Source organism: Myotis nattereri, assembly GCF_964212035.1.
Source record: "Myotis nattereri genome assembly, chromosome: 2".
NCBI classification, from domain to species: Eukaryota; Metazoa; Chordata; class Mammalia; order Chiroptera; family Vespertilionidae; genus Myotis; species Myotis nattereri.
In genome coordinates, this window is record NC_138076.1 from 136144854 (window position 1) to 136167569 (window position 22716).

General features: G+C 37.8%; 1 pseudogene across 1 annotated transcript; it reads right to left on the minus strand.

The window, feature by feature from the left end:
- Positions 1 to 21472: 21472 nt before the first annotated feature.
- LOC308513261 (jun dimerization protein 2-like) lies at positions 21473 to 21964 on the minus strand (annotated as a pseudogene). The gene has a single exon. The product of its transcript is annotated as a jun dimerization protein 2-like (transcript).
- Between the last annotated feature and the right edge of the window lie 752 nt (positions 21965 to 22716).

The window sequence follows — 22716 nt, forward strand, 5'->3', positions numbered from 1 at the left end:
AAATAGCTCAATAATTATAATAAATATAAACATCAATTTGCAAAGATCATGGACTCTAAAACTGGTTGTTTAAAAATACCCAGCTACATTAAGTCTGTAAGGAATAAGTGAAGCATAATTATATTAAAAGGTTAAAAAATAGAAAATAGTTTTACCACGTACTTAGTAACCAACAGATACCGGCAAAATTATAATATTCTATATTTTAATTGAACAAGCAATAATAAGACTAAAAATAATGAATATTCCTTCAAAAAGGAAAAAAAAGAGAGAGATTCTGAAGCACAGTGTTTATTGACTGTTTGTGTTTCCCTGAAATCCATATGGTGAAACCCTAATCCCAAATGATGGTGTTGGGAGGTGGGGCCTTTGGGAAATAATTTGGTCGTAAGAGTGGAGTCCTCATGGATAGGATTAGTGATGATATAAGGGGCCAGGGAGCTAGCTAGTCTTCTTTCTGTCATATGAGGATGTTATTGGAAAATTCTGTGGGTTGCCCTTCTTTGTCACTAGTGAGAGAGAGGTTATTGAGGGTACTGCTGGAATAAGCATTTCTGGAAGCCCCCATAGGAGAATGAGATGTGGTAGAAAGCTTTATTTGTATGACATTACATCCTTTGGTTTCAAAAGTCCCATTCCCCTTAAACCAGTACTGAAAGATGTGTAGCTAAAGATCCAGCAGAACTAAAAGCAGAATCAAAGTCCAGAGTTTCCATTCCATGGTGGAGCTGGGTCTGGCACAACAACAGACTAGTTCCAGTCCATCATTTCATTGTGTGTCCGGTCCACATGGCTGTGGGCCATGGGGCAAGTTCAGACAGTGAGAACCCTGCAAGCCAGGAGTCAGGCACAAGCAACAAGAGAGAGAGGACTCCTTTGTTTAGGAGCTTATGTATCTCAGATTTCACCCCCTTGCAGTGGTCACACCTATCCTGGCCAATGACTTGTTCCCAGGTGTGATTGACAAACAAGTACCTTCCCTATATCACCCAAATTTTACTGGGCATGCCTGTAATATTCCCTTTGTTCCTTTCCAGTTAATAACTGGGCTAAATACAATGATATCAAAGATACTACTAAAAGACAGCCCTTTCTTTAAAACACCAAGAACATGACCATGCTGACACCCTGATCTTGTATTCCCAGCCTTCAGAACAGTGAGAAGTAAAATACTTGTTGTCTTTCTCTGACTGGCTTATTGCCCTTAGAATAATGTTCTCCAGGTCCAATCATGCAAAGAGTAAAATTTCTTCCTTATTACAGCCAAGTGTATTCCATTATGTAAATGTACTATAGTTGTTTTATCTACTCATCTACTGATAGGGACTTACCTACCGTAAATAACACTACAATGAACATAGGGGTACATACTAGTATATTCTTTAGAATTAGTGTTTCTGGTTTCTTCAGATAAATTCCCAGAAATGGAATTACTGGGTCATAAAGCAGTTCCATTTTTAATTTTTTGAGGTAACTCCATACTGCTTTCCATAGTGGCTGCACCAGTCTGCATTCCCACCAAAAATGCACAAGGGTTCCCTTTTCTCCATATCCTCACCAACGCTTATTGTTTGTTGATTTATTAATGACAGCCCTTCTGACAGATGTGAGGTGATATATCATTGTGGTTTTAATTTGTATCTTTCTGATGATTAGTGACATTAGGAGTCTTTTCATATAATTTCCTTCATATGTGGAATTTAATGAACAAATTGAACTATGAAGCAAAATAGAGACAGTCTCATAGATAGAGAACAGGGAGATGGCTCTGGTAGGGAGAGGGTGTTGTGGAGCCTAGAATGATTGAGTAAAAAGAAAAAATAGGAGATAACATGGACAACAGTGTGGAGATTGCTGGGGTGGAGGCATGGAGAGTTGGAAGAGGACATAGAGAGGATAATTAATGATAGAAAAAATTAAATTAAAAATATGCAAGTAAACCAAAAAAAAAAAGAAAAAAGCTTGTCTAAACCACTCAATCTATGGTACTTTACTATAGCAGTCTGAGCTAAAACAAAGAAGATACAGATTATAATGGTTAGACAAACTGTAATGTGCCTGCAAATATATCTTTCAAAATATTCATACAATTTAATGATGAAACATTTAACTTTATTGGATAAAAGAGACTAATGAAGAAATATATATATAAAATAAAAGAGGTCTCAGAAATCAGCCCAAACCAATATGCTCAATTAATATTTGACAAAGGAGGCAAGAACATACAATGGAGCCAAGATAGTCTCTTCAATAAATGGTGTTGGGAAAATTGGACAGATATATGCAAGAAAATGAAACTAGACCACCAACTTACACCATACACAAAAATAAACTCAAAATGGATAAAGGACTTAAATGTACGACAGGAAACCATAAAAATTCTAGAAGAATCCAAAGGCAACAAAATCTCAGACAAATGCCGAAGCAATTTCTTCACTGATACAGCTCCTACGGCACTTGAAACTAAAGAGAAAATGAACAAATGGGACTACATCAAAATAAAAAGCTTCTGCACAGAAAAAGAAACCATCAACAAAACAACGAGAAAACCCACTGCATGGGAAAACATATTTGCCAATGTCATATCTGATAAGGGCCTAATCTCCAAAATTTATAGGGAATTCATACAACTTAACAAAAGGAAGATAAACAATCCAATCAAAAAATGGGCAAAGGACCTAACTAGACACCTTTCAAAAGAGGACATTCAGAAAGCCAAGAGACATATGAAAACATGCTCAAAGTCACTAATCATCCGAGAGATGCAAATCAAAACAACAATGAGGTACCATCTCACACCTGTCAGACTGGCTATCATCAACAAATCAACAAACGACAAGTGCTGGAGAGGATGTGGAGAAAAAGGAACACTTGTGCACTGCTGGTGGGAATGCAGACTGGTGCAGCCACTATGGAAGACAGTATGGAGTTTCCTTAAAAAACTGAAAATGGAACTCCCATTTGACCCTGTGATCCCACTTCTAGGAATATATCCCAAGAAACCAGAAACACCAATCAGAAAGGATATATGCACCCCTATGTTCATAGCAGCACAATTCACCATAGCTAAGATCTGGAAACAGCCTAAGCTCCCATCAGTAAATGAATGGATTAGAAAACAGTGGTACATCTACACGATGGAATACTATGCTGCTCTAAAAAGGAAGGAACTCTTACCATTTGCAACGTCATGGATGGAACTGGAGAGCATTATGCTAAGTGAAATAAGCCAGTCAATGAAGGAAAAATACCACATGATCTCACTCATTCATGGATAATAGAGACCATTATAAACTTTTGAACAATTATAGGTACAGAGGCAGAACTGCCTCAAACAGATTGTCAAACTGCAGCGGGAAGGCTGGGGAGGGTTGGGGGGGCAGAAGGGAGGGGAGTAAGAGATCAACCTAAGGACTTGTATGCATGCATATAAGCATAACCAATGGACATAAGACACTGGGGGATAGGGGAGTCTAGGGGACTGTCAAGGGCGGGGGGGAAAAAAGGACACATATGTAATACCCTTTGTAATACTTTAAGCAATAAAAAAAAAGAAGTTTAAAAATAAAATAAAATAAAATAAAATAAAATAAAATAGGTTTCCCACACATACAAATTGATGTACCTGGCTTATAGATGGAAAGATGAAACGTATCAAATATGTTTATTTTCCCAATAGAATTTGCATATTAAATGAATTCCAGTATTATACCATAAAACATAACATGAAAAATTAAGTCAAAAATTATATAAAGAATTACAGCACCGAACTAGAAAATTTGAAATTGTGGGAGAGACTCATTATAAAATTATACTAACTATATAATTACTATTAAAAGTAGACAAAGTAAAATAACGAGTTATTTTTTATAGGACTCTACTAGACTGAGAAGAGAAAGAAGGAAAGAAAGAATGATGTATTACTATTTAAGTAATACTGCTGGAAACAAATAGCTGTTCACATAAAAATAGTGATAAACTTAGATGTGTACCTTACACAGTAAGTTAAAATGTATTCTTGTGTATTAAATATTGTATTATTAGCTTCCTAGGGCGCTATAACAATGTGCCATAAACTAGGTGGCTTAAAAACAGAAATTTAATCTCTCAAAGTTCTTTCCTCTAGAAATCCATAATCAAAATGTCAGCAGGACCGTGCTCCTTCTGAGACCCTAACTTCTGATTACCCTCAATCCTTGGCATTTACCTGCCTCTTTCACCACATGGCATAATTTCTGTCTGTCTCTCTGTAAATTTCTTTCTTCTGATAAGGACGTTGGACATGTTGAATTAAAAGCCTTCCAAATTCCAATAGAGTTTCATTTTTAATTTAACTAATTAGATTTACAATGATCCTGTTTCTAAATAAGGCCACATTATGAGGTAGTGAGGGGTTGTTAGGACTTCAACAAATATTGAGGCAAACAATTTAACCTATAATAGCCCATTCACCTTCTGACCCCTTCCCAAATTCCTTTCCTTCCCTTGTGCAAAATACATTTACGTTATTTCAACATCCCCTAAAGTCTAAGCATTCAAGCCGCAACTTAATCTCATCTAAATGTCATCAATTTAAAATCCCAAATGCCATTGTCTAAACCATTTAAATCAATTACCTGTGAGACTCCAGATATTGTTTGTCCTGGGGCAAAATTCCTTTCCCGTGAACCTCTGACTAGACAAGTTATTAATTTCTAAAATACAATGGAGGGAAACCCTGAAACAGACATCTGCATTTCCCAAAAGAAACTGGAAGGACTAAAGAAGTCACAAGTCCTGAATAAGTTCAAAATCCAGTGGATAAATTTCATTAGATTTCAAGGTCCGAGAATAATCCTCTGTGGCGCTACACTCTGCCCTTTGGGCCTCCTGCGGCAACCCCATCCCTTGGCCCTGGGCAGGGGAACTGAGGCAATGTCTTTTCCCTACTCCAGTCTGTGCCCCCTGGCCCACCATGGTGGGGAGTGGACTTGCAGTTTCTGCGTGCCTGGCTCTGCCTCTCAGAATCATTCTTCCTTAATTCCCTCTTCTCTCTCTCTCTCTCTCTCTCTCTCTCTCTCTCTCTCTCTCTTTCTCTCTCTCTCTCTTTCAGTCCATGCTGCAATTATTTCTGTTGCTATACAATTCTCAAAAACGTTTTTGACCTTCTATGGAATCCTCAAGGGGTCAAGTGATCAAATAAGAGAGTCCTCTACCATTCTTCTTTTGGATAATCTTATCTCTATGTCTGGCTTCTGTTGAAATGGGTCATTGGATTTATGAGGGACATATGTTATGTAACCTCTTTAGCAAAAGATTCCAGCCACACCCTGTTTCCAGAATAGCTGACAATTTTCTAAATCATCAAGTACTGATTTAGTGACCTACCCTATTACACAGGACCTCATTTTAACTTAAATAATTTCATTTGTAACAATCTATTTCTAAATTAGATCTGATAGGAGTTAAGACTCTAATATATCTTTTAGCAGGATACAATTATACCCATAACAAATATGTGTATTTTTAAAGGAAGATTATAAAAATAACTTGGAAGAAAGTACACAAATAGTTTTGGAAAATATAATATTTTATTATTTTTAATAATCAAATTATAAATAATATATTTTACTACATAATAATTATACAATTCTGCATGTGGAAATAATTAATTAACCACATAATAGACTTTCATACCTAGGAAAATATTTAGAACTGACATTGCCAGAAAAGGAATAGAAATTTGATTATGTAAAAAAAATCTTCCTACCTGTCAATAAAAAAGATAAACTGTTAAAGAGGAAATGTACAAACATGAGCAGTAAATTCACAGTAGATGCTAAAAATCACTGGAAATTTAGAAATTGATATTTAATATGACTTAATGATACTCAGTAGATTGGTAAAAATAAAAAATTTAAATGTTAATATCCTATATACGAAAAGCCTAAAATGCTAAGTGTCTGACCATCCATTTGACTGTTCAACCAATTGCTATGAGGCACACTGACTACAGGGGGCAGACACTTCGACCAGTACGTTAGCTTGTTGCTGGGGTCCAGCTGATGGGGACTGGGCAAGACAGGCTGGACATGCCCTGGAGCCCTCCCATGGTCCCTCCCCGACCTTGATCGTGTACCCGTGGGGTCTCTCAGCCTGGCCTGTGCCCTCTCGCAATCCAGGACCCCTTGGCAGATGTCGGAGAGCTGGTTTCGGCCCAATCCTCGCAGGCCAGGCCAAGGGACCTCACCAATGCATGAATCCATGCACCGGGCCTTTAGTATATACATAGGTGTATATATAAATGTACATATTTGTATAGCATACATGTATGTATCTTTAAATGTATACTAGTACATGGATGTGAGAGACATAAATTTTTCAACATTGCTAAGAGGAGTATAAGCTGTTATAGTCACCTTAAAAATAATTTAAGAGGATCTTATAAAATTGTAATGGAACTATCTCTTACTCACTTTTAAGTTCATACCTGTATCAGTTAGCTATTGCTATCATGATGCTGTAATAAGCACTCATAAACTCAGTGGTTCAAATCAACAATTATTTATTTTGAACCTGAAACATGCTTTTTAATAGTGTTAGAGCACAGGTAAACAAGTAGTAAACACTTGAGGCTATTTAAGGCTTAGGCTCAGAGCTGGCACGTTATCACTCCATCCATATGGTATTGACTGAAGCCAACCCCAAAGTCAAAGGGAGAAGTGCATTTATCCATTTGTTGGAAGAAATTACAAAGTTATACATCTAAAGGGCATGGAAACAGAGAGGAGTAACATAAATGAAGAATGTTAGCCAATAATTCCACTGATGAAGTGCTCTCTTGGTCACAATTATTCACAAACTTACAGGTAAAACATGTCCACACCATCCCAAGAACCCTAATCTATTCATATCATCAAGCATATCATCAGGTCTGAAGTCCTAGATCTTGTGATCTATATAAACTACAACTTTGGATTACTTCCTCATAATTCAAAGATTTATGAACTAAAAATAAAACATTTCCCCCTCCCATCATAATGGGAAAGGACATCCCAAATAAAACCTTGTATTAAGATAACTGGAGACACATACCAATCACTTGTTTATTTGTTCCCAAGCATTTTGAAATCCAGCTGGCTAAATAATATCAGATTTTTCTATCTGTGGGGTAGGAAATACATTTGATTAGTCTGTGATTCTGCTTCCTGGGACTAATTTGTCATTATTCATCAATATTATTCAAGGTCCTAGAGCAGTGATGGCGAACCTTTTGAGCTCGGCGTGTCAGCTCAAAAACCCTAACTTAACTCTGGTGCCTTGTCACATATAGAAATTTTTTGATATTTGCAACCATAGTAAAACCAAGACTTATATTTTTGATATTTATTTTATATATTTAAATGTCATTTAACAAAAAAAAATCAACCAAAAATATGAGTTTGTGTGTCACCTCTGACACGCATGTCATAGGTTCGCCATCACTGTCCTAGAGGCATCCTTCTTTAACATCATTTTCTCTGGTCAAATCTAGAGAGAATTGTAAAATATAATTTTTTGAGGGGGATGAGCAGATTTTCCATCCTTCCTCATTCCTGTAGAAAGTTGAGGAATAATAACTTTTTTTCATTTTGAACCATCTGTCTAGTTTAGCTGCACTTTAAAAAATATATGTACCTCCCTAGTCAGTTTGGCTCAGTGGATAGAGCATCGGCCTATGGACTGTAGGGTCCTGGGTTTGATTCTGCTCAAGGGCACATGCCCAGATTGTGGGCTCGATCCCCAGTAAGGGCCATGCAGGAGGCAGCGGATCAATGATTCTCTCTCATCATTGATGTTTCTATCTCTCTCTCCTACTCCCTTCCTCTCTAAAATCAATAAAAATATATAAAATATATCTTATATAATAAAAGAATAATATGCAAATTGTCCCCTCAACCGGGAGTTTAACCAGGAGTTTGACCAAGGGTTGGGGGCAGCCCTCCAACCTGTGATCCTTCCCTTGGCCAGCCCTGCTCCTGATTGGTCCCCCCCTGATTAGGGGCAGGGCCAGCCAGCCAACCTCCTATATCCCCTCAACTTCATTGATTTTCTATGTATTTGATTCCAGTTAATTCTCTTTGTCACAATGTATATCCATAATTCTTTTAGAGACATTAGTTTCCCTCTAGATTTAATCTTGTACAAGTAGTAGGCATAGCTTTCTTCAGCAAAAACATGTTCCAATGTCTTTTATAAGTCCTTTTTCCTAAATGAAAAGAACTATTGAATGTCATCTTAATTCTTTAAGAGATTTTATTGACTTGCCTCCCTTGCTCTTGATTCTGTCTGTGTCCCCAGGCCGTAACTTAATTTGAGAATCTCCTACTGACTGGAGAGATGGAAATAAGAGACAGTTTTAATTTACCATTGAGTTCTGGAAGCTCTACAGTACATCTGAATTTTGCTTGAAATCTGCTCAATTCTTTTCTGAACTTAGCAATTTCTTTTGGTGGCTTCTATGCAGCAAAAAGCTCAAACTGTCAACATTTGGCCTAGAAACATCTTGACACATGTTCAGTTGGTACCTTTTCTATTATTAAACTTTCCATCTGATCATTTCACCAAATTTTTAGTAATACATAATGTTTATTACTATAGCATAATTTAAAGAGCATTTCAATATATGCTAACTAAAAATATTTGAAAAATATCATATCCATTCTTGAATAAAACACTTAACAGACTAGGAATAAAAGAAAATACACACATACACCACTTATATGTTGATTTATATTAGATCTTTCTCACAGCAAAAAAATTATGGTGCCATTCTGCAGCATTTTCCAATTGTATAAAAAAATCTTAAGAGCAAACAATGAATGTTTTTTAAATACTTCCAGGTTTTCAAGATAAAATAAAATATGCTTGAATTATTTTAAGCCACCCTCTACTTGGAGGTATATAGGAAAATATGGAATGTTAGTATAAAGTTTATAAATGCTGTGTCTAATAGTTGTACAGCTACTTTGACCAAAATCTAATTGTAAACTTTAATAATAATTGTATGAAGCCTATGGGAATATAAATGTCATACTCATATTGTTAATAGTTATGCTTTGAAACAAGTGGGTCCTTGAATGTTGTAGAGCACAGAGCACTGGCAAATAACTGAACATCACTTGGAATATCCAAAGGAAATAATTTGGAGAATCTCCAGGCACTGTCGGGGTTGTGTCATTGTTGAGACTCCACAGGGTCTTGCGATATTTTCACACTCACTAACAGGTCAAAATCCAAATCTTCTTGAAGACCCTGACCAGTAAGACCATCACCCTGGAGGTGGAGCCCAGTGACACCATTGAAAATGTAAAGGCAAGATCCAGGATAAGGAAGGCATCCCCCCTGACCAGCAGAGGCTCATCTTTGAAGGCAAACAGCTGGACGATGGCCGCACTCTTTCTGACTACAACATCCAGAAAGAGTCCACCCTACACCTGGCCCTCCATCTGAGGGCAGATGTTAATTCTTTAATTTTGCATTCATTGTGCCCAGTGATGGTGCTACTCTGCATTCTAGCCATTTGTCCCAATTTAAGTTTAGAAATTACCAGTTCAGTAATAACTGAATCTGTTCAAAATGTAATAACAGTTTTGTTGCATGGTTTAAAAAAGAAAGACAAAACAAAGAGAAGAATTTGACTTTCATAAGCACTAAAAGAAAATTCTACCTTCAAAACAGAAACTTTTATAATACATGTGACTCCATGTGTAGTTCAGGCACATTAAATGTATCTACTACAAATAATATTAGGTCATTCTGTGAAATTGGTTTACTTAAAGGAACTTTTTTTAAACACTTACAGACAGTAATTGTTCAAAAAACTTACTGAATTATTACACTCTGTGGATAAGGAGAAATTTCATTTCAAGGTTAAAACATTTTTAGAAACACAATTGTCCCTTTTTATTATGCAATCACTTTTTTACATTGCATATAATTATAGAATATTTTGTAAACAAATATTATCAAAGCTTATAGATGATTATCGATTCATGAATACCTTTTACACATTTGCTGAGTTTATATCACTTGTACTTAAAAGCAAGAGCCATTATCTCTAATTAGCTAATGTCCTATTAAGCTCTGCCAATAGAGGGCTCTAAAGAAGATGAGAGAAAAAAAGAAAACATTCTCTTCCCCAATTGCTTATTGTTCCTGCCAGCAAAACCACATAAGAGCCCTTAGCAGACAATGGCAGTTGCTTCAAGTTTTCAGCCTTTGTTTTTATAGCACTCCCAGAATGAGGCCCATCATACTCTTTTTTAAAAACTCAACAATAAGAAAATAACCTGATTTTAAAAATGGACAAAAAGACATGAACAGAAAACTCACCAAAGAAGAATGCGGATTGTGAAAACATGTTCAACATCATGCATTATTGTAATTAAAGAATTCCAATTAAAACAACAATGAGATACCACTACACAACTATTAGAATGGGTAGAAACCCAAATACTGGCACCACCAACTGCTGACCAGGATGTGGAGGAAGAGTAAATGGAATTTTTGGACTGGAACACGCTGTATTCCCCTGGGCAGACTGGTTTCCGGGCTCTTGTCCAGTGGGTTCAAAGAATGAATCCATGGAGAGAAGTTGGAATAGCAAAGGTGGAAATTTATTGAAGAACAAGTATAGATTCCAACCTGGGGAAGGGGAAAGAATTTCACAGCACAGACTCCCACATGGGAAGGGGGGAGAGTCCCACTGAGTTCCTTTTCCCTATGGTTTATAAAGGCTGAAGATCTTGGTGCCTTGATATCCCCTCTGATTGGTAACTATTTCCTTGGACTGATTAGTATAGTAACTTCTGAGCTCATGGGACATGTGAGGTTTTCCTCCCTTCCTTCCTTATTGTTTTCCTGTTCCCTTTGGGGTTTCTTCTTCTCCTTCTGGATGAAGGGCTTTCTTCCCTTTATTTTGTAAATATAGACCTTTTGCTGTTCCCATCTCCTTCATTCTATGGAAATGTACCTGTTGCAGCTTTTCAGCTTCCCCCATTCTATGGAAGTATACTTTCTGCTGCTCTGTAGCCTGTGCTTCTTCCATGGTCCTCTTAATTTCTAAAATTTCCTAAACCTGTCTTTTTTATGTCCCCCCTCCTCCCCAATTCCTTTTTCAACCGGAACTTTCATTCATTGCTGGCATAAAAGCAAATAGTACAGCCACTTTGGAAGATATTTTGGAATTTTCTTATAAAGCTGCACTTAATGGGTTTACCATATAAACCAGCAATTGTGATCCTAGGTATTTACACAAGTGAGTTGAAAACGTATGTCTACACAAAAGCATGTACACAGATGTTTATAGAAGCTTTATTCATAATTTCCTCACCTTGAAAGCAACCAAATATTCAAAAGGTATAAGTTTTCTCTCTTGGCCACGACCAGCATGGCTAGAGAGTAGACGAGTTCTGAGTAGGGGCAGCTGGGGATTGAGAAAAGGAAAAAAAAGAGACAGACACAGACTTTAAGTAAAGCTGGGGCCAGGTGGGACACTGTCCTTGGATCGACAGACAGTGACCCAGAGCTAGTGCAGCGTGTTTATTATATATAGCACAATACCAAGAAGTTTTATTAGAGTTTAAGACAAAGGAAATTATGTGAAATCATGGTTAAAGATCAAGCTGAAATTCTTCATTCTTGTGGCTTCTTTGTAATTGTCACCCCTGGCTGAGCCTGGATCATTGTGTCCATTCAGGGCATCTGGCTGAGCTTAGATAATGAAACCCACCCCCTGGCGCCTGAGCTAAAGGTCAGGCTGACAACATACCTGCCTCTGGCAAGATATGTTTCCAGGACGTGGCTCTGCTGAGGCCACTGGACTCAGCTGACAATCAGTTCATGCGCCTTCCCAGGCGCTCTCTACAAAAAGGTGAATTGATAGCCCTAACTGGTTTGGCTCAGTGGATAGAGCATCAGCCTATGGACTGAAGGGCCTCAGGTTCAATTCTGGTCAAGGGCATGTACCTTGGTTGCAGGCTCCATCCCCTGTAGAGGGTGTGCAGGAGGCAGCTGATTGATGATTCTCTCTCATTAAAACAGAATTTTAGGGGTGAAAAAGACAGGTTTAGGAGATTTTGGATATTGAGGGGACCATGGAGGAAACACAGGGCTGCAGAGCAGCAGAAAGTATATTTCCATAGAATAAGAGAGCTGAAAAGTTGCAACAGGTACATTTCCATAGAATGAGGGAGCTAAGGACAGCAAAAGGTCTATATTTACAAAATAAAGGGAAGGAATCCCCTCATTCAAAGGGAGGAGAAGAAGAAAGCCCAAAGGGGATAGAAAAACAATAAGGGAGGGGGTGCGGAAACCTCACATGTCCCATGTGAGGTTTGATCCTTGAGCTCAAAAGTTACTATAGTAACCAGTCAAAGAGAATAGGGACCAATCAGAGGGGACATCAAGGCACAAAATTCTGCAGCCTTTATAAACTGTGGAAACAGGAAGTCAGTGGGACTCTTTCCCTCTCACCATGTGGGAGTCTGTGCTGTAAGATTCTTTCCCCTCCCCATGTGGGAGTCTGTACTGGTTCTTCAATAAATCTCCACCTTTGCTATACCATCTTCCATCTATGGATTCATCCTTTGACTCTGAGGGACAAAGAATCCAGGGAACCATCCTGCCCAGGGGAACACCACGTGTTCCAATCCCAAAATCCTGTTTCATCATTGATGTTTTTATTTCTCTCTCTTAAAAAAAAAAAAGGTGAATTGATAAACTTCTGTACATTCATACAATGCAATGCTAATTCAGTGATAAGAAATGAGTTTTCAAGCCACAAAAAGAACTTTAAGTGCATATGACTTAGTTAAAGAAACCAATTTGAAAGGGAATACATTATGTGATCTAAGTATATGGCATTGCGGAATGTCAAAATTAAATAGATTGAAAATATCAGTAATTATAAGATGCTTGATTAAGAGGGGAAGGGATGAATACTAGTAAATAGAGCATAGGAGATTTTTAGAGCATTGAAAATAATTCTATATGATACTGTAATGGTGGATACATGACATTATGCAGCTGTCAAAATCCATAGACCTATATAACAGAAAGAGAGAATTCTGATGTAAACTATGAACTCAACTGAATAATAATGCATCAATGTTGTCTCATTAGTTGTAAAAAATATACCACACTAATGAAAGGTGCTAATTGTAGAAGACCTGGTGTGCTGCAGGAGAAGAGGGGCTTTATGACAACTCCCTTTAATTTCTGCTCAAGTTTTATGCAAAACCTAAAACCTCTATAAAAAAATTCTATTAATTTTTGTATTCATTTATATTTTAATAGATTTTATTGATTTCAGAGAGGTGGAGAGAGAGAGAGAGAGAGAGAGAGAGAGAGAGAGAGAGAGAGAGAAGCATGAATGTGAGAGAGAAATATGTGCCCATACTGGGGATGGAATTTACAACCTGGGGTAAATGCCCTGACCAGAATAGAACCTGCAACCTTTAGGTCAGCGGTTCTCAACCTGTGGGTCGTGACCCCTTTGGGGGTCGAACGACCCTTTCGCAGGGGTCGCCTAAGACCATCGGAAAACACATATATAATTACATATTGTTTTTGTGATTAATCACTATGCTTTAATTATGTTCAATTTGTAACCATGAAAATACATCCTGCATATCAGATATTTACATTACGATTCATAACAGTAGCAAAATTACAGTTATGAAGTAGCAACGAAAATAATTTTATGGTTGGGGGTCACCACAACATGAGGAACTGTATTAAAGGGTCGCGGCATTAGGAAGGTTGAGAACCACTGCTTTAGGTGAATGGGATGACACTCCAACCAACTGAGCCACACTGGCCAGGGCTATTAATTTTAGTTTTAAAAAGATAATTATATTTTTTCTACTACTTGAATTTCAAAGGTTGCTTTTGTAATGGGACACTCAAAGGGTGCAGGCTGCTTGTCACTACTTCAGCCAATTAAGCAGAGACAGGGTTGAATCACTATATGAACGTTTATTCCAATAACGCTGCAGTATGAGAGAGCAGTAGGTCACCCACAGAAATCTGCTTTGCCTCTTCCCATAAGCCAGCTGCTTATTGGGTAGAAAGACAAAGATTACATGGGAAAGTAGGAATTACAGGTATGGGAGAGTAGGCATGGGATAATCATTACAGGTTACAAGTAATAGGGGCTGGAAGTTGGAAACAGCAGGTGACTCCAGGACTAGATCTTTTCATCCATGCGGTTGTAAATCTTCCCATAGTGATAGGCAGTTGTCGGAAGGAGGCTGGCCTGCATTCCATGTAAGCTCCCATGTCCCAGGGCGCACAATTCTGGGCAAAGTTAGAATGTGTTTTCTATTCAGGACAGAACCATCATGGTTAACAGAGCATGATTAATATTTATTATAATTGTAGCTGGTCCCCAATATTCTGTTTCTGCTCCTATACTATGTCTTGTATTTTGAACTAATTAAGCCTCTCTTTTCTTTTTTTGTTTGTTTGTTACACTTAATGATATATTAATGTCTGTGATTATGTGTGTGTTTGATATACAGATAATTCTGTTGTTTTGTATAAGTAAACTTTCAATTTGAGTGTTGATGACAGGTTACAGAGAAAGTTTCATATGTGTGTATTTAATTCAAAAGATAATGCTGTTGTACCATAATCAGAAAAATTTCTTTTGTGTGATGGTGGTAGATTACAAAGACTGTTCCCCCCTCCCCTTGTAAATAAGATAAAATAATCTATGAACAATCTATGGATAAAACATTTACTTGTGACTAAAATATTTTTAGTTTCCTCATGCTGCCATAACAAATTACCACAAATTGGGTGGCCTAAAACAGCTATATATCCTCACATTTCTAGCAGCTCCCCCTCTGAAATAAGATATCTGCAGGGTGATGATTCCTCTGAAGGCTCTGGGGAAGAATCTTTTTTTGACTCTTCCTAGCTTCTATTTGTTGCCCTTAACTCTTGGCTTATAGTCACATCAGTTCAATCTTTGCCTCTGTTGGCAAATGACCTTCTCCCCTGTGTGCCAGTGTCTGAATCTCTCTTCCTTTTCTTATAGACACCAGACATTGGATTGAAGTCTCACTCTAATTCCCTATGACCTCATCTTAACTAATTATATATGCAAATACTATATTTTCAAATACTTTTACATCTGAGGTTTCAGGTGGACAATTTTTTTTTTTTGGGGGGGACTGCATTTTTCAACCCAGTACAGTACCCTTTTGGTGATGTAACTTGCTTATTTAGTACTGGCTTCTCACTGATCTAGGTAATATGCCTTTTCAACTGATACCATTATGTTTCTAAGGTTTGACTTATACTAATTTAAATCAAGGACTATTCAAGATAGGCAATAATTTATATACAGTGGTGAAGGGGTAACTTTTAACTGGCTCTTAATTTGCTTTGTTTTTTTCCTAATGCTGAAAGCTACTTGTGTTTGTCAGTAAAAAAACAAGTTCATATTAACTGGTTTATAATAATTGAACATCATGTAAAGGCTACTGTTGATTATGAGAATATTTTTCTTATAATGAATTCCAAACTTCTTAAAATACTTGATGTCAAGTATTTTAAGAAGTTTACATGTGGTATTTTAGTCCAACTGAACTTTTTTTTTTATAGTCTGTGCTAGGGGACCTATAAACATTTTCATGTTTGTATGTTAGTCTGATAAAACTATCATTTTAAATTCAAAATAATAAAGACGCAATGGCATGAAATAAGATAAGATTTCCATAGAGATTGATTTAATTTATTATATGATGAGAGTAAACACAGAATCTATTTATAGAGAATAAATGTCCATTATGTATGTAAATGGTTTCATAGATCTCATTCGTATAAATTTGTTCAACAATATAGTTCATTGTATTTTCACTGACTTCTTTTAAGAACTTAGATTTGCAGTTGCCAGAATATTTTTAAATAGAAAAGAAATACCTCTGAAGTTTTACATTATTTGAAAATATATTTCCCTATATAAATAGCTCTGTACCATATTAGGCAAAAAACTTAGTCAATTAAAATAACAGTAAGTAAAATTCAAAATCATGCTATATTCATGCTATTTCTACCTTTGAAGTTTATTTCTAAAGATCCTGGAAAATAACATCTCTTTTCTGATGATGATATTTGCAAATGTTAACAATAAAAATTATCCTGAGATTTATGCTACTCTAAAATTTTCTCTATCTTGGCTACCAGTATTTACTCCCTGATGTAATTTTCTATAAAATGTGCATTAGTTCTTCTTCTCCAAGAAGCAGATGCCCAAGTGAGATCAGATATGCAAAGGATATATTGAGGAAAGTGATTATGAAGAATAAAGAAAAATAAGCAGGAGAAATCTCAGACCATAATGCACATCTGGCATATGAAGGAGAGTGGGAAGGAAAGAGGATTCAATAGGAAGAGTCTCAGATGACAAAGATGTTCTCAGAAAATGTTGGCCTGGGAAATGGTGAGTTCATGATTCAAAGTCACCTGTCCGAGGAGTCCTGCTTCCCCTAGGAATGGTCCAGCACCACTCTCCTGCCCCACTCAGCAGTTAGCTGGGAACAGGCCTGGAGAAGGATGGCTTTAACACATATGTGATGGTGGATCTAGAGGAGCAGCAGCTGAAACTGCTTGTCACCTATGTAATCCCAAAGCTAATCAATTCCCAAAATATATTACAGAGGAGTACTTCCTCTCCCACCCCAAAGAGTAGAATCTGTCTGATTCCTCTGAAATGATATTTTAACAGCCTGCCTTTGGTAAAGAATTTGAAGAGTATGTGTTGCTTCTTTATTTAATAGGTTGACATTTTTTACTTATAAAGTACCGAACTCCCCAGATTTCTGGAAAGAATTCAAACAATCTCGGAATACTTAAGATTTATCTTTATTATTATTTGAGCTTAGGGGTCAACTCTTTTCTTTCTTCCTCCTATGTATTTCCTTGTATTTCCATCTCCCTGAACTTCTGCTTAGCTCCAGAGTTCTTTATTTAATTCTAGTAAATATGAATAGATTAATTGGGCATGGAAAATTATTATAAGATAAGATGCCCTCTGTTTCTTCTATATTTAAGCATTATAGAATACTTCTACATCAAAACACTAACACCTTAAAAAATGATAAATAAAATACATACAACTTTCTTCAGTTTAATAGTAAATTTTTTCTTAAATCTTTGTTATAATGTAAATTATTGTATTGATATTTAAAGATTACTGTATTTAATACGGCACTTTTCATTAAGTTTTAATTACCATAAGATTATTTTATGATATGCCTAAAATGAGGAAGAAGTAGGATTAATTTCATAAACTTTTACACTAAAAATAATTAAGTATGTAACTTTCAATATGAAATACTTTCCTTTTTACCTAATTTGGAAACATGACTGAAATGCAATTTATTTATAGTAGAATAATTTCTAACTATCAGTGGAAATTTTCTCACATTCAGTAAAACAATAGTTTTAATTAATTTGCAACAAATTTTGTACTGGGTTGAATATGCATACTTTTCTATCCAGTAAAAATTAGATATTTTTATCTTAGAAAATATTTTATCTAAAGCTAAAAGACAATATTGTTTTTATACTTGTCAAATTTTTAATTTTTATTCAGTATTTTAGATGAATATTCATAATCTTTTTACAAGTTTGTCTGTATTCAAATCAGTTCAATCAACATTTTTTCCATTATTATCCCTTCTTTTTTTTTTAGATATATTTTTATTGATTTCAGAAAGGAAGGGAAAGGGAGAGAGAGATAGAAACATCAATGATGAGAGAGAATCATTGATCTGCTGCTTCCTGCATGCCCCCTACCCACAACCCTGGCATGTGCCCTGACTGAGAATCAAACCGTGACCTCATGGTTCAGAGGTCTATGCTCAAACACTGAACCACACTGACTGGGCATTATTATCGCTTCTTGATGCTGCACTGACTCTTCACAAGTTTCTAAATTCAAGTCCTAATGTTAACAGCTAATAGCTATGTAAAATGTAAATTTTTTTGGTATTTTTGTAGATATTAGTTGTGATAATATCTATATATGTTTGTATGACAAAGACTGTTAAATCTACCCCAAAATCTATTTCCTATTGAGTTAGAATAAGATTACATTTAATTTTAGCATAAAAAAACTCCAATTTCCTTTGCAACTAGTTATGACTAATTGAGTATGATCTGTCTATTGTGGTGTAGAGAAACAAATGTGTATAAAATTTAGAATTGTTTCTTTTAGGTATACCTCGTGTCTTTTCTTTCTGATTGACTAAAATGTTGATGTTAAGGCTATAGCATTGAGCTTGACCTTGGGGAATTTGGAGAATATGAGGTTTGCAGAGTGGAGCAAAAAAGATAGAAAATTATATCCCGGAGGAAGTTGTGGAGCCTAGCTTAAATACTAGCTCAGAATTTATTTTTTTTCCCAATAAATAGTAGTGAATGAAAAGAAAATATATTTTATTCTCACATTTTCTTCATCTTCTGTTTGCCTACCTGTCTTAATTATCTTTATCAGAATTAATATAGATTAAAGGTATAGACTTTGAACCAGACTCCTAATATTGAGCTCTGCTCATAACATTTACTAGCTATGTAAACTTGGGCAAAATATTTTATCTATTTGTCTCAATTTCCCTTTGGAAAAATAGAGATGAAAATGATAGCTTTTCATTGGGCTTATTTAAACACTTAAAATGTTGCTTTGCACTATTAATTGACTTCATCTTTCTTCTTCTTCTTCTTCTTCTTCTTCTTCTTCTTCTTCTTCTTCTTCTCCTCCTCCTTATTATTGTTATTATTATTATTATTCAGCAGTCCTTTTCCAAATATCTTGGTATAAAAAATGAAGGCAATTCAAATATGAAGAAGGAAATTCAAATATACATAAAATAAATTTTACTAATTTTCATTAACTATTTTGGACATTTCTAGTTATTTAATCATTCAGGAACACTTATGAAAAACTTAATATATAATACATTTATTAACATATAATGAAATTAGAAAAATAATTACCTTATACTATTATGTACTTTGAGTTTTGTAAAGAAAATAAGGTTAATAAGGTTTTTTTTATTAGTATGTTCTAAATTTTTTGCAATGAACTTATAATAAGTGTAACAAAACATTACAGGATTATAATTATGTTTTTAAATTAATTTTTATTTAACTACATAGACATTCATGTTTTGAATAGGTTCTTAAATTACTTTCAGATTGTTTTTGCCTTAATACATTTTGGCCAGGAATAAGCTAATAAGTTACATATTAAAATTTAAAAATAAAATAGCTTTGGAAATGATAAAGTGGTAATATTCTGCATTTTTTTAAAAAAATGTAGGGCCCTAGCCAGTTTGGCTCAGTGGATAGAGTGTCAGCCTATGGATTAAAGGTTCCCAGGTTACATTCCAGTCAAGGGCATGTACCTGGCTTACAAACTGGATCGCTGGCCCTGGTCAGGGCTCATGTGGGAGCCAACCAATCAATGTGTCTCTCTCACATCGATGTTTCTCTCTTTGTCTCTCCCTCTCCCTTCACTTTCTCTAAAAATCAATGGAAAAACATCCATAAGTGAGGATTAGCAAAAGAAAAAAGGAACTGAAAATAAATAAAAAAAAGTAGAACTTCTTATTTAACCTAATCATAACCTATTTGATTCTCTTGTTTGTTTGATGAGTCACAAAGCACAATTCTATTAGAGATGTTACTTCTTTACTCTTTCCTTTAAGAACATCCTGCTTATCACACATCTCATCTCAACAGACCTATTCTGGCAAGCCATCATGAGGTGTTTCCTTGTTTTTGTTTTAATTTATGTATTAGACCTTCAAAAGATAGGCACACTTGTTTTTATTTTTTTAAAAATATTTTTATTGATCTCAAAGAGAAAGGAGAGGGAGAGAGAGATAGAAACATCAATGATGAGAGAGAATCATTGATCAGCTGCCTCCTGAATGCCCTCCACTGGGGATCGAACCTACAACCAAGGCATGTGCCCCCGACCTGACTCAATCCCAGGACCCCTCAATCCACAGGCCAACGCTCTACCCACTGAGAAAACCAGCTAGGTAACTTGTTTTTATTTTTATAACTAGAGGCTCAGTGCATGAAAATCCATGCACTTGGTGGGGGGGCAGGGTCTCTCAGCCTGGCCTGTACCCTCTGACAATCAGGTCCCCTTGGTAGGTTCCCTAGGCCTGGCCTGAGATCAGGGCCTTTCAGGGCTTTCCTTCCCCCAGCTGCTGGCAGCTGGCCCCACCCCTCACCCCTGCCACTGCTTGCCATCTGTGCAGCACTGCTCCCCCATCCCCTGCCACTGGCCACCTCCCTCTGTAGGTGACAGGCATGGGGTGTGATCACTTGGCTGGCCTGGGCCTCCCTCTGTGGGGCGATCAATGGCGGGGCCCTCAGATCAATCACCTGGCAGAGGGAGGCCCCGCCCACCTGCTGCAGCACCACTGGCTGGGTAGTCTGGGCCTACACCCCCCCCCCCTTTTTTTTTAAGTAAGAATAATGTTTACTGAGTGATACAGAACTGAGTGCTATGACAGGTTAACCAGGATGGAAATGCACCACACCCCCACCCCTGCCACCCCCAACATCCAGAGACTACAGTACTTAGAAGTTACACGCAACAGCCATAACTGCTGAATATCTGTTCATAACAAACAAACCATAGCATATTTATACTGTATCACATCGAGTGATTATAGAAATCCATTTATATATTGCTTGTATAAAATCTTTTTTCTGTAAAAAATATTTTAAAAAGAAGATATAAAAACCATGTGCAGTTGAACGCCTTGCCAGGACAGCCAGTCTGTAAACATTCAGTGAGTATGTGCTTTGGAAAGGTGCCCGTGCCTCATGCCCACAGCAACTCCAGCAGGGCCGGTGAGGGTGCGCCCTGGCTGCCACTCTGGGCAGGACTGAGCTGGACCACAATGGGTGGTACAACAGGGCCTGGCACTGTGTCCTTCTCCAGCCTTGCATCAGGATCAGGGTCAGGGTCAGGGTCAGGGTCAGGGCTGGGGGCAGGCAGATTTTGGTTTCACTCTGAGTTCCATACTCAGCCTAATTTTGTTTGCAACTCATGGCTTTTCCTGGCTGCTTGGAGGTCCTTTGGTGGGTGCCCTGGCTGAGAGGCCAGAGAAGTGCCCACCGCTGCCTGGTTGGGCTCCTCTCTGGCCCAGAGCCTCTGTCCTGCCTCCTGCAAGCCTGATCCGGGGCAAAACAAGGTCCTCTCAGGATTACTTTGGTCTCAGTGCTTGGTCCTGGGTTTCATCAGCCTGGGGTTCCTCCCCTGGTGAGGCTGATCTGAGTTTCACAAAAAAGCCTGGCCAATGCTGGCTGTGCTGAGCCTCATTGAAGAGTTTTTCATGCAGCAAGGAATAGCCCTCTGGGACCCTCTTCCTCCTCCCTCACCTCATCTCCTCCTCTTCCTCCTTCCAGCCCATGGTCACTTCTCCTGCAGCTGCTCCAGCAGTGGGTTGCCTTCTGAGTCGGGGGTCTTAACGCTGTCGGTCCTGACATTGCAGGTGGGGTGATGCTGGTTGAACATCAGGATGAGCTGTTGCCGCTCCTGCCTCAGCTCCTCCATCTGGGTTTTAAAGCTCCGCATTCATGAGCTCCAGCCACTCAGATTCCCGCGCAGAAACTGCGTCCGCTCCTTCTTCTTGTTCCCGCATCGGGCTGCCGCCACATTGTTCTTCTCCCAGCGCCTTTTCCTCCGCTCCTCTTCCTCATCTAGCTCACTTTTCACAGGTTGAGGCCTCTTGCCCAGTTTCACCTCCAGGAAGTGCAAAGGGGCGATCATGGCCCCAATGTTGTGAATGTCAGCGTATTTCAGCTCCTCTGCAGTCAGGGCTGAGCTGGGTTGTACCGTCAGGGGGCCGAGCTCTGGCAGAGAGTCCCCAGTCATGGAAGGGTCCAGGATCTGTCCAGGTATCATAGCAGGAGGAGTGGCACTCCAGCCCTGCAGAAGCCAGGGGTGGAGGCGGGACCCCGGGGCCTGGGCCAGGCTGCAGGTGCTGTGACTGCTCAGGAGCCACCATGGTGCCAACCCCACGCTGCAGCATCCACCTCTACCAGCACCTCTTGTCGCAGCCACGGAGCATCCCTCTTGCAGGCTGTGGTGGGTGGCCTGGGTCTTCCTCTTCGAGGCAATGGATCTTGGGGCTCTGCCTGCCTGTCTCATTGCCCCTAACCACTCTGCCTCCCTAACTGCTCACGCCTAACCACTCTGCCTGTCTGCCTGACTGAATGCCTGGTTACCCCTAACCACTCGCCTGCCTGATCACCCCTAACCACTTGCTGGGGGGCGGGGCCAGACCAGGAAAGGGACTGTGGTGATTCTGGTCTCTGGTGTTCTGGTCGTTCTGCCATTTTGGTAGCTGGGCTTTTATTGTATAGGATAGATTATCTTTAAGGTAAAATATAAATATAAACTATTATATGAATAATAATTAGTTAAAATAATATACATTATTAAATAATTATTTCTAGATTTTCTAAGTTATTATTATAAAACATTTAGATTTGTTTTCTCATGTTATGGAGAGAAACCAATTGTGACCAGACTTATATAAAAGCATAAATCATTTTTGAAGTATACATTTTTTATTGAAATACATATGATCACAAAAAGAATAACTAGGATAAAAGAAAGGAAAAATGTTTGCCAATATGAGCTTATTTTCCTAC